Source organism: Triturus cristatus, chromosome 12 (assembly GCF_964204655.1).
Source record: "Triturus cristatus chromosome 12, aTriCri1.1, whole genome shotgun sequence".
NCBI lineage: Eukaryota > Metazoa > Chordata > Amphibia > Caudata > Salamandridae > Triturus > Triturus cristatus.
The window spans coordinates 296,383,674-296,396,852 of record NC_140595.1 but is presented as its reverse complement, the minus strand read 5'-3'; the positions used below and the strand labels follow the sequence as shown (position 1 = coordinate 296,396,852).

Here is a 13,179-nt window from a genome sequence, read left to right as displayed (position 1 = left end):
AAAAGTGCACGGAGCTAGCTATTCTAAAGCTATCTCACCGGCACTTGAAGTATACAAAGCAAAGGCACAATCGGCTGCCCTTTATGGTGCTGAGGTTTGGGGTTACTATTGTAACAATACCTTTGGAAAAGCGGAAAACCACTTTGTGCGTGGATTACTTAAAATACCAATTAGAACTCCTTTGGCTCCCGTATTCCTTGACATCAATCTCAAAAAAACAGATTATCAAGCAATATTAAGACCTTTGCTGTATTGGGTCAGGTTATGGGTAACCCCGGAATTGAGTGCTTATAAAAGTGGATTGGTTGAATTAACCCAGATTGAGGGCCATTTGAATACTCCATGGCTAAAGTATGTCTCAAAGTGGTATAAGAGATTAGGGCTAACACATCTTTGGGAAGCTCCCCAGAATATGACCTTATCTTCCAAGAAATTTGTAAAGGATACATTTTGGTCGTATGTCAACAGAGAGCTATTGCATAGTTCAACGACCGGCATACTGACTTTGGAATTTTTGAATCTTAAAGACACTCCTAGTCTAGAGCAATTTATGGATGAGATCGGCCCCCCTTTAGCAAAAACATTATATTTGCAGTTTAGGTATGGGGTTTTACAGATTAATGCATATACATGCAGCTGGGGAGGGGCAAAAGGCCCTGATTTGTGCACCCTCTGCTATTTAGGGGCTAAAGAAGATGTTGCTCACTTACTCTTCTTCTGCCCGATATATAAGAAACCAAGGGCTTGCTGGATCAAACCCGTCTGCAATTATGTGGGGGTAAGATCCTATAAAGAAGCAGAGCGTATATTCAAGTCAAACACCTCACAATTAGTGGTGTTTGGCACGAGTAGATTTCTATATAGTGTGCACTTTATCAGGAAACGTTTTGGTTATAAATTGTAAATAATTTTGATGTATGCCTTGCTTTCCCCTTCTTGTTTAGGTATATGACACATTGTTCTCTTCAGTCCATGTAACTAATTTCTTCTGGCTTTTAATTAATTTAAATTGTTATTTATAGTTTTATATGCGGTATTGCTTATTCATGGAGATAACCACAAATCTCTTGCCAACTGTATGTAATAACTTTATATTAATAATCATGAATTGTATATATGTATATATCTTTTGCTTGACTTTTATGGCTTACTGCCGAAATAAAGTTTGAAATGAATACAATGGGAAATGCTTTTTTTGTTAAAAAATATTGAGGCTTGTTTGTACTTCTCTCTTTCAAGCACGGAGGAGATAACTAGATATCACCTTACCTTACAATATTAGTCTGGGGGGTATTTGAAATCTAAGCAGGGTAGTTGTTGCATAACTAAAAAGACGGTAACTATTTGAATGAATGATGCGCATTTGTAGAGCCCATGGCTACTCAGCAACAGTGTCCCGGCACGAATAGTCTCCATCTAACAAACCACATGATGAACACCCATAACCATGGAATAACCAAGTTTTAAGAAGTTTTTTTAAAGACAGCCAGGTCAGTAGTAGGTCTGTGAGTAACCAGGCGTCGGTTCCAAGTCTGGGCTCCCAAGATCCTGAAGGAACTTCCTCCTGAAGTGGCTAGGTGTATTCTGGGGATGCAGGCAAGGCCCAAGGAGGATGATCTCAGAATTCTGGCAGGCATGTAATGGCTAACTCTTTTCCTGAGATACCCAGCACCCCTACCATGAAGAGCTTTGAAGAACAGTACCAGAGCCTTAAATTTGATACTCTTTCTCACAGGAAGCCAGTACAATGCCTTCAGATGCAGGGACATACGAGTCCTGAGCTTGAGTATAAGAACCAATCTGGCAGCAGCATTTTGGACCACCTTCAAGCGCTGGAGGAGACATTCTGGCAGGCCTAGGTATAGGATAGTATGAGAACAGTGGTCCCAGCATACAGAATCATTCAATACAAAACATTTAGAAAAACAATGTACCAAGAAACCTTATTAAAGGGTTCAAATGCCTATTTAATCACATTGAACACTAATAATATGTTATTACTGAGCTCCATAGTACAGACAATATTTGAGTATCATAACAGTGCCCAGAAAAGAGGAGGAGGAGTCAGGAGGTGAGTGATAAAGTGTAGGATTTGGAAGGAAGTGAATACAAAAATTAGATACATTAAGAACACAATCAAATTAATCGGCAAAATTAACTCTCTGCCGTATTTACATTCCGATCAAATCATGATTCAGATATCTACAATTCTTAGAGAAGCCATATATATGAAGAAAATCACAGTACATCCTGAACTGGTGATAATATTGGCAAAGATGTTGTGTCGACGTTTCGACCCCTTAAGGCATGTAGGTACTCATTGCGACACACACACTAAAACAATAAACAAATAAACACTAAAACACTCTTAAACACTCGAAACACTCTAAAACACACTAACACTAACACTAAAACACTCTAACACTCTAACACTAACACACTAGTGTTTTAGAGTGTTAGTGTAACACTAAAACACACTCTAAAACACTAAAACACTAAACAATACAACAATAAACCACTAAAACACTAACACACTAAAACACAAACAATAAAACACAAACAATAAACCACTAAACCTCTAAACCACTAAACCACGAAACCACTAAAACACTAAACCAATAAAACACTAAAACACTCTACAACACTCTAAAACACTCTAAAACACTCTAAAACACTCTAAAACACTCTAAAACACTCTAAAACACTCTAAAACACTCTAAAACACTCTAAAACACTAACACTAAAACACTAACACTAAAACACTAACACTAAAACACTAACACACTGTAACACTAAAAACAATAAAACCCTAAAACACTCTACAACACTCCACAACACTCTAGAACACTCTAAAACACTAACACTAAAACACTCGAACACTAAAACACTAACACTAAAACACTAACACTAAAACACTAACACTAAAACACTAACACTAAAACACTAACACTAAAACACTAACACTAAAACACTAACACTCTAACACTAACACACTGTAACACTAAAAACAATAAAACCCTAAAACACAAACACTAACACACTAAAACACTAACACACTAAAGCAATAAGCCAAACAATAAAACAATAAAACAATAAACCAACAAACCAATAAACCAACAAACCAACAAACCAACAAAACAATATACCAATAAAACACTCTACAACACTCTACAACACTCTACAACACTCTACAACACTCTACAACACTCTACAACACTCTACAACACTCTACAACACTCTACAACACTCTACAACACTCTACAACACTCTACAACACTCTACAACACTCTACAACACTCTACAACACTCTACAACACTCTACAACACTAACACTAAAACACTCTAACACTAAAAACAATAAAACCCTAAAACACAAACACTAACACACTAAAACACTAAAACACTAAAACACTTTAACACACTAACACATTAAAACGAAACAATAAAACGGAACAATAAAACGAAACAATAAAACGAAACAACGAAACGAAACAATGAAACGAAACAATAAAACGCTGAAAAAATAAACCAATAAACACTAAAACACTCTTAAACACTCTAAAACACTCTAAAACACACTAACACTAAAACACTAACACTAAAACACTAACACTAAAACACTAACACTAAAACACTAACACTCTAACACTAAAACACTGTAACACACTAAAACACTTAAAACAATCAAACACTAAAACACTCTAAAACACTAACACTAAAACACTAACACTAAAACACTAACACTAAAACACTAACACTAAAACAAAGAATAAACCAATAAAACACTAAAACACTAAAACAATAAAACACTAAAACACTAAAACAATAAAACACAAACAATAAACGACTAAACCAATAAAACAATAAAACACTAAAACAATAAACCAATAAACACTAAAACACTCGAAACACTCTAAAACACACTAACACTAACACTAAAACACTCTAACACTCTAACACTAACACACTAGTGTTTTAGAGTGTTAGAGTGTTAGAGTGTGTTTTAGTGGGTTAGTGTAACACTAAAACACACTCTAAAACACTAAACAATAAAACAATAAACCACTAAAACACTAACACACTAAAACACTAAAACACACTAACACTCTAAAACACTAAAACACAAACAATAAAACACAAACAATAAACCACTAAACCACGAAACCACTAAAACACTAAACCAATAAAACACTAAAACACTCTACAACACTCTAAAACACTCTAAAACACTAACACTAAAACACTAAAACACTAACACGAAAACACTAACACTAAAACACTAACACTAAAACACTAACACTAAAACACTAACACTAAAACACTAAAACACTGTAATACTAAAAACAATAAAACCCTAAAACACAAACACTAACACACTAAAACACTAAAACAATAAGCCAAACAATAAAACAATAAAACAATAAACCAATAAACCAACAAACCAACAAAACAACAAACCAATAAAACAATAAAACACTCTACAACACTCTACAACACTCTAAAACACTAACACTAAAACACTCTAACACTAAAACACTAACACTTAAAATGAGTAAACAATAAAACAATAAACCAATAAACCAATAAACCAATAAACCAATAAAACAATAAACCAATAAACCAACAAACCAATAAAACAATAAAGCAATAGAACAATAAAACAATAAAGCAATAAAGCAATAAAACAATAAAACAATAAAACAATAAAACAATAAAACAATAAAACAATAAAGCAATAAAGCAATAAAGCAACAAAGCAACAAAGCAACAAAGCAACAAAGCAACAAAGCAACAAAGCAATAAAGCAATAAAGCAATAAAGCAATAAAGCAATAAAGCAATAAAGCAATAAAGCAATAAAGCAATAAAGCAATAAAGCAATAAACCGATAAAGCAATAAACCGATAAAGCAATAAACCGATAAAGCAATAAACCGATAAAGCAATACACCGATAAAGCAATAAACCAAACATTACCAAGTTAAACTGCTCTATACCCAGGTCCCAGTGACTTTATATGGGTTTACCCTTTATTTTGACTAGGTATAGGATATTGGCATAGTCCAGTCTGGAAGTAACCAGTGCCTGGACCACGGTTTTCCTGGTGTCTAACGAGAGTAGTGGAAGACATTTCCTCAACATACGTAGAAGGCCAAAGCAGCTGCCTACTACAGACTAGACTTCAGATCCCATCGAGAGAGTACTGTCGATATAGATGCCCAGATTTTTTACCGTGGTTTGCGCTGAGAGTGGAGGAGACATCTCCTCAGGCCACCAACGTCTTCACTCTTATATAAAACAATAAAACAATAAAACACTCTACAACACTCTACAACACTCTAAAACACTAACACTAAAACACTCTAACACTAAAACACTGTAACACTAAAAACAATAAAACCCTAAAACACAAACACTAACACACTAAAACACTAAAACACACTAACACATTAAAACGAAACAATAAAACGAAACAATAAAACGAAACAATGAAACGAAACAATAAAACGCTGAAAAAATAAACCAATAAACACTAAAACACTCTAAACACTCTAAAACACACTAACACTAACACTAAAACACTAAGACTAAAACACTAACACTAAAACACTAAGACTAAAACACTAACACTCTAACACTAAAACACTGTAACACACTAAAACACTTAAAACAATAAAACACTAAAACACTCTACAACACTCTAAAACACTCTAAACACTCTAACACTAAAACACTAACACTAAAACACTAACACTAAAACACTAAAACACTAACACAAAGAATAAACCAATAAAACACTAAAACACTAACACTCTAACACTCTAAAACACTAAAACAATAAAACACTAAAACACTAAAACAATAAAACACAAACAATAAACCACTAAAACAATAAACCACTAAAACAATAAACCACTAAACCAATAAAACAATAAAACACTAAAACAATAAACCAATAAACACTAAAACACTTTTAAACACTCGAAACACTCTAAAACACACTAACACTAAAACACTCTAACACTAACACACTGTTTTAGTGTGTTAGTGTAACACTAAAACACACTCTAAAACACTAAACAATAAAACAATAAACCACTAACACACTAAAACACTAACACACTAAAACACTAAAACACACTCTAACACTCTAAAACACTAAAACACAAACACTAAAACACAAACAATAAAACACAAACAATAAACCACTAAACCTCTAAACCACTAAACCACGAAACCACTAAAACACTAAACCAATAAAACACTAAAACACTGTACAACACTCTAAAACACTCTAAAACACTAACACTAAAACACTAACACTAAAACACTAACACTAAAACACTAACACTAAAACACTAACACTAAAACACTAACACTAAAACACTAACACTAAAACACTAACACTAAAACACTAACACTAAAACACTAACACTAAAACACTAACACTCTAACACTAAAACACTGTAACACTAAAAACAATAAAACCCTAAAACACAAACACTAACACACTAAAACACTAACACACTAAAACACAGTAAAACACTAAAACACTTTAACACACTAACACACTAAAACAATAAGCCAAACAATAAACCAATAAACCAACAAACCAACAAACCAACAAACCAATAAAACAATAACACACTCTACAACACTCTACAACACTCTAAAACACTAACACTAAAACACTCTAACACTTAAAACGATAAAACAATAAACCAATAAACCAATAAAGCAATAAAGCAATAAAGCAATAAAGCAATAAAGCAATAAAGCAATAAAGCAAATATTACCTAGTTAAACTGCTCTATACCCAGGTCCCAGTGACTTTATATGGGTTTACCCTTTATTTTGACTAGGTATAGGATATTGGCATAGTCCAGTCTGGAAGTAACCAGTGCCTGGACCACGGTTTTCCTGGTGTCTAACGAGAGTAGTGGAAGACATTTCCTCAACATACGTAGAAGGCCAAAGCAGCTGCCTACTACAGACTAGACTTCAGATCCCATCGAGAGAGTACTGTCGATATAGATGCCCAGATTTTTTACCGTGGTTTGCGCTGAGAGTGGAGGAGACATCTCCTCAGGCCACCAACGTCTTCACTCTTATATAAAACAATAAAACAATAAAACACTCTACAACACTCTACAACACTCTAAAACACTAACACTAAAACACTCTAACACTAAAACACTAACACTCTAACACAAACACTGTAACACTAAAAACAATAAAACCCTAAAACACAAACACTAACACACTAAAACACTAAAACACTAAAACACACTAACACATTAAAACGAAACAATAAAACGCAACAATAAAACGAAACAATGAAACGAAACAATGAAACGAAACAATGAAACGAAACAATGAAACGAAACAATAAAACGCTGAAAAAATAAACCAATAAACACTAAAACACTCTTAAACACTCTAAACACTCTAAAACACACTAACACTAAAACACTAACACTAAAACACTAACACTAAAACACTGTAACACACTAAAACACTTAAAACAATAAAACACTAAAACTCTACAACACTCTAAAACACTCTAACACTAAAACACTAACACTAAAACACTAACACTAAAACACTAACACTAAAACACTAACACTAAAACACTAACACAAAGAATAAACCAATAAAACACTAAAACACTAAAACAATAAAACACTAAAACACTAAAACAATAAACCAATAAACACTTAAACACTTTTAAACACTCGAAACACTCTAAAACACACTAACACTAACACTAAAACACTCTAACACTCTAACACACTAGTGTTTTAGAGTGTTAGTGTGTTTTAGTGTGTTAGTGTAACACTAAAACACACTCTAAAACACTAAAACACTAAACAATAAACAATAAACCACTAAAACACTAAAACACTAACACACTAAAACACACTCTAACACTCTAAAACACTAAAACACAAACAATAAAACACAAACAATAAACCACTAAACCTCTAAACCACTAAACCACGAAACCACTAAAACACTAAACCAATAAAACACTAAAACACTCTACAACACTCTAAAACACTCTAAAACACTAACACTAAAACACTAACACTAAAACACTAACACTAAAACACTAACACTAAAACACTAACACTAAAACACTAACACTAAAACACTAAAACACTGTAACACACTAAAACACTAAAAACAATATAACACTAAAACACTCTACAATACTCTAAAACACTCTAAAACACTAACACTAAAACACTCGAACACTAAAACGCTAACACTAAAACGCTAACACTAAAACACTAACACTAAAACACTAACACTAAAACACTAACACTAAAACACTAAAACACTAACACTCTAACACTAAAACACTGTAACACTAAAAACAATAAAACCCTAAAACACAAACACTAACACACTAAAACACTAACACACTAAAACACAGTAAAACACTAAAACACTTTAACACACTAACACACTAAAACAATAAGCCAAACAATAAACCAATAAACCAATAAACCAATAAACCAACAAACCAACAAACCAACAAAACAATAAACCAATAAAACACTCTACAACACTAACACTAAAACACTCTAACACTAAAACACTAACACTAAAACACTGTAACACTAAAAACAATAAAACCCTAAAACACAAACACTAACACACTAAAACACTAAAACACTAAAACACTTTAACACACTAACACACTAACACACTAAAACGATAAAACAATAAAACAATAAAACAATAAAACAATAAAACAATAAACCAATAAAACAATAAACCAATAAAACAATAAAACACTCTACAACACTCTACAACACTCTACAACACTCTACAACACTCTACAACACTCTACAACACTCTACAACACTCTACAACACTCTACAACACTCTACAACACTCTACAACACTAACACTAAAACACTAACACTAAAACACTAACACTAAAACACTAACACTAAAACACTAAAACACTAAAACACTGTAACACACTAAAACACTAAAAACAATATAACACTAAAACACTCTACAATACTCTAAAACACTCTAAAACACTAACACTAAAACACTCGAACACTAAAACACTAACACTAAAACACTAACACTAAAACACTAACACTAAAACACTAACACTAAAACACTAACACTAAAACACTAACACTAAAACACTAACACTCTAACACTAAAACACTGTAACACTAAAAACAATAAAACCCTAAAACACAAACACTAACACACTAAAACACTAACACACTAAAACACAGTAAAACACTAAAACACTTTAACACACTAACACACTAAAACAATAAGCCAAACAATAAACCAATAAACCAACAAACCAACAAACCAACAAACCAACAAAACAATAAACCAATAAAACACTCTACAACACTAACACTAAAACACTCTAACACTAAAACACTAACACTAAAACACTAACACTAAAACACTAACACTAAAACACTGTAACACTAAAAACAATAAAACCCTAAAACACAAACACTAACACACTAAAACACTAACTCACTAAAACACAGTAAAACACTAAAACACTTTAACACACTAACATATTAAAACAATAAGCCAAACAATAAACCAATAAACCAACAAACCAACAAACCAACAAAACAATAAACCAATAAAACACTCTACAACACTAACACTAAAACACTAACACTAAAACACTAACACTAAAAACAATAAAACCCTAAAACACAAACACTAACACACTAAAACACTAAAACAATAAGCCAAACAATAAAACAATAAAACAATAAACCAATAAACCAATAAACCAACAAACCAACAAACCAACAAAACAAAAACACTCTACAACACTCTACAACACTCTAAAACACTAACACTAAAACACTCTAACACTAAAACACTCTAACACTAAAACACTCTAACACTTAAAACGTTTAAACAATAAAACAATAAAACAATAAACCAATAAACCAATAAACCAATAAACCAATAAACCAATAAAGCAATAAAGCAATAGAACAATAGAACAATAAAGCAATAAAGCAATAAAGCAATAAAGCAATAAACCAAACATTGCCAAGTTAAACTGCTCTATACCCAGGTCCCAGTGACTTTATATGGGTTTACCCTTTATTTTGACTAGGTATAGGATATTGGCATAGTCCAGTCTGGAAGTAACCAGTGCCTGGACCACGGTTTTCCTGGTGTCTAACGAGAGTAGTGGAAGACATTTCCTCAACATACGTAGAAGGCCAAAGCAGCTGCCTACTACAGACTAGACTTCAGATCCCATCGAGAGAGTACTGTCGATATAGATGCCCAGATTTTTTACCGTGGTTTGCGCTGAGAGTGGAGGAGACATCTCCTCAGGCCACCAACGTCTTCACTCTTATATAAAACAATAAAACAATAAAACACTCTACAACACTCTACAACACTCTAAAACACTAACACTAAAACACTCTAACACTAAAACACTAACACTAAAAACAATAAAACCCTAAAACACAAACACTAACACACTAAAACACTAAAACACTAAAACACACTAACACATTAAAACGAAACAATAAAACGAAACAATAAAACGAAACAATGAAACGAAACAATGAAACGAAACAATGAAACGAAACAATGAAACGAAACAATAAAACGCTGAAAAAATAAACCAATAAACACTAAAACACTCTTAAACACTCTAAACACTCTAAAACACACTAACACTAACACTAAAACACTCTAACACTCTAACACTAACACACTAGTGTTTTAGAGTGTTAGTGTGTTTTGGTGTGTTAGTGTAACACTAAAACACACTCTAAAACACTAAAACACTAAACAATAAACAATAAACCACTAAAACACTAACACACTAAAACACTAAAACACACTCTAACACACTAAAACACAAACAATAAAACACAAACAATAAACCACTAAACCTCTAAACCACTAAAACACTAAACCAATAAAACACTAAAACACTCTACAACACTCTAAAACACTCTAAAACACTCTAAAACACTCTAAAACACTCTAAAACACTCTAAAACACTAACACTAAAACACTCGAACACTAAAACACTCGAACACTAAAACACTAACACTAAAACACTAACACTAAAACACTAACACTAAAACACTAACACTAAAACACTAACACTAAAACACTAACACTAAAACACTAACACTAAAACACTAACACTAAAACACTAACACTAAAACACTAACACTAAAACACTAACACTAAAACACTAACACTAAAACACTAACACTAAAACACTAACACTAAAACACTAAAACACTGTAACACTAAAAACAATAAAACCCTAAAACACAAACACTAACACACTAAAACACTAACACACTAAAACACAGTAAAACACTAAAACACTTTAACACACTAACACACTAAAACAATAAGCCAAACAATAAACCAATAAACCAACAAACCAACAAACCAACAAACCAACAAAACAATAAACCAATAAAACACTCTACAACACTAACACTAAAACACTAACACTAACACTAAAACACTAACACAAAGAATAAACCAATAAAACACTAAAACACTAAAACACTAAAACACTAAACCACTAAACCAATAAAACACTAAACCAATAAAACACTAAACCAATAAAACAATAAAACAATAAAACAATAAAACAATAAAACAATAAAACAATAAACACTAAAACACTTTTAAACACTCGAAACACTCTAAAACACACTAACACTAAAACACTCTAACACTAACACACTAGTGTTTTAGAGTGTTAGTGTGTTTTAGTGTGTTAGTGTAACACTAAAACACACTCTAAAACACTAAAACACTAAACAATAAAACAATAAACCACTAAAACACTAAAACACACTCTAAAACACTAAAACACTCTAAAACACTCTAAAACACTCTAAAACACTCTAAAACACTCTAAAACACTCTAAAACACTCTAAAACACTCTAAAACACTCTAAACACTCTAAACACTCTAAAACACTCTAAACACTCTAAACACTCTAAACAGTCTAACACTAAAACACTAACACTAAAACACTAACACTAAAACACTAACACTAAAACACTAACACTAAAACACTAACACTAAAACACTAACACTCTAACACTAAAACACTGTAACACTAAAAACAATAAAACCCTAAAACACAAACACTAACACACTAAAACACTAACACACTAAAACACAGTAAAACACTAAAACACTTTAACACACTAACACACTAAAACAATAAGCCAAACAATAAACCAATAAACCAATAAACCAATAAACCAACAAACCAACAAACCAACAAAACAATAAACCAATAAAACAATAAAACACTCTACAACACTCTACAACACTCTAAAACACTAACACTAAAACACTCTAACACTAAAACACTAACACTAAAACACTAACACTAAAACACTAACACTAAAACACTAACACTAAAACACTAACACTAAAACACTGTAACACTAAAAACAATAAAACCCTAAAACACAAACACTAAAACACTAAAACACTTTAACACACTAACACACTAACACATTAAAACAATTAAACGATTAAACAATTAAACGATAAAACAATAAAACAATAAAACAATAAAACAATAAAACAATAAAACGCGAAACCAATAAACCAAACATTACCAAGTTAAACTGCTCTATACCCAGGTCCCAGTGACTTTATATGGGTTTACCCTTTATTTTGACTAGGTATAGGATATTGGCATAGTCCAGTCTGGAAGTAACCAGTGCCTGGACCACGGTTTTCCTGGTGTCTAACGAGAGTAGTGGAAGACATTTCCTCAACATACGTAGAAGGCCAAAGCAGCTGCCTACTACAGACTAGACTTCAGATCCCATCGAGAGAGTACTGTCAATATAGATGCCCAGATTTTTTACCGTGGTTTGCGCTGAGAGTGGAGGAGACATCTCCTCAGGCCACCAACGTCTTCACTCTTCCACAGGCAGGGTGCCAAAAAAGATGATTACCGATTTCTCTGAATTACATTTCAATTGTTTCCTCCTAAGCCAGTTGGACACCATAGTGTGGCAAGATCTGATCTTATCACCATCAAAGTCAGCTCGCTTATCACAGGTGAAAATCAACTGAGTATCAACAGCGTATACATTTATTTTTACCCCACAAGCTTCCGCAAGTGGTGCAAGGGGCAAC

At 32.6% G+C, this 13,179-nt stretch overlaps 1 protein-coding gene across 11 annotated transcripts in view; it reads right to left on the bottom strand.

Annotated features, from left to right (window-relative positions):
• Window positions 1-13,179, bottom strand: part of CCDC102A (coiled-coil domain containing 102A) — an 820,703-nt gene that overhangs the window by 138,475 nt on the left and 669,049 nt on the right. The gene's annotated exons all lie outside the window — the stretch shown is intronic.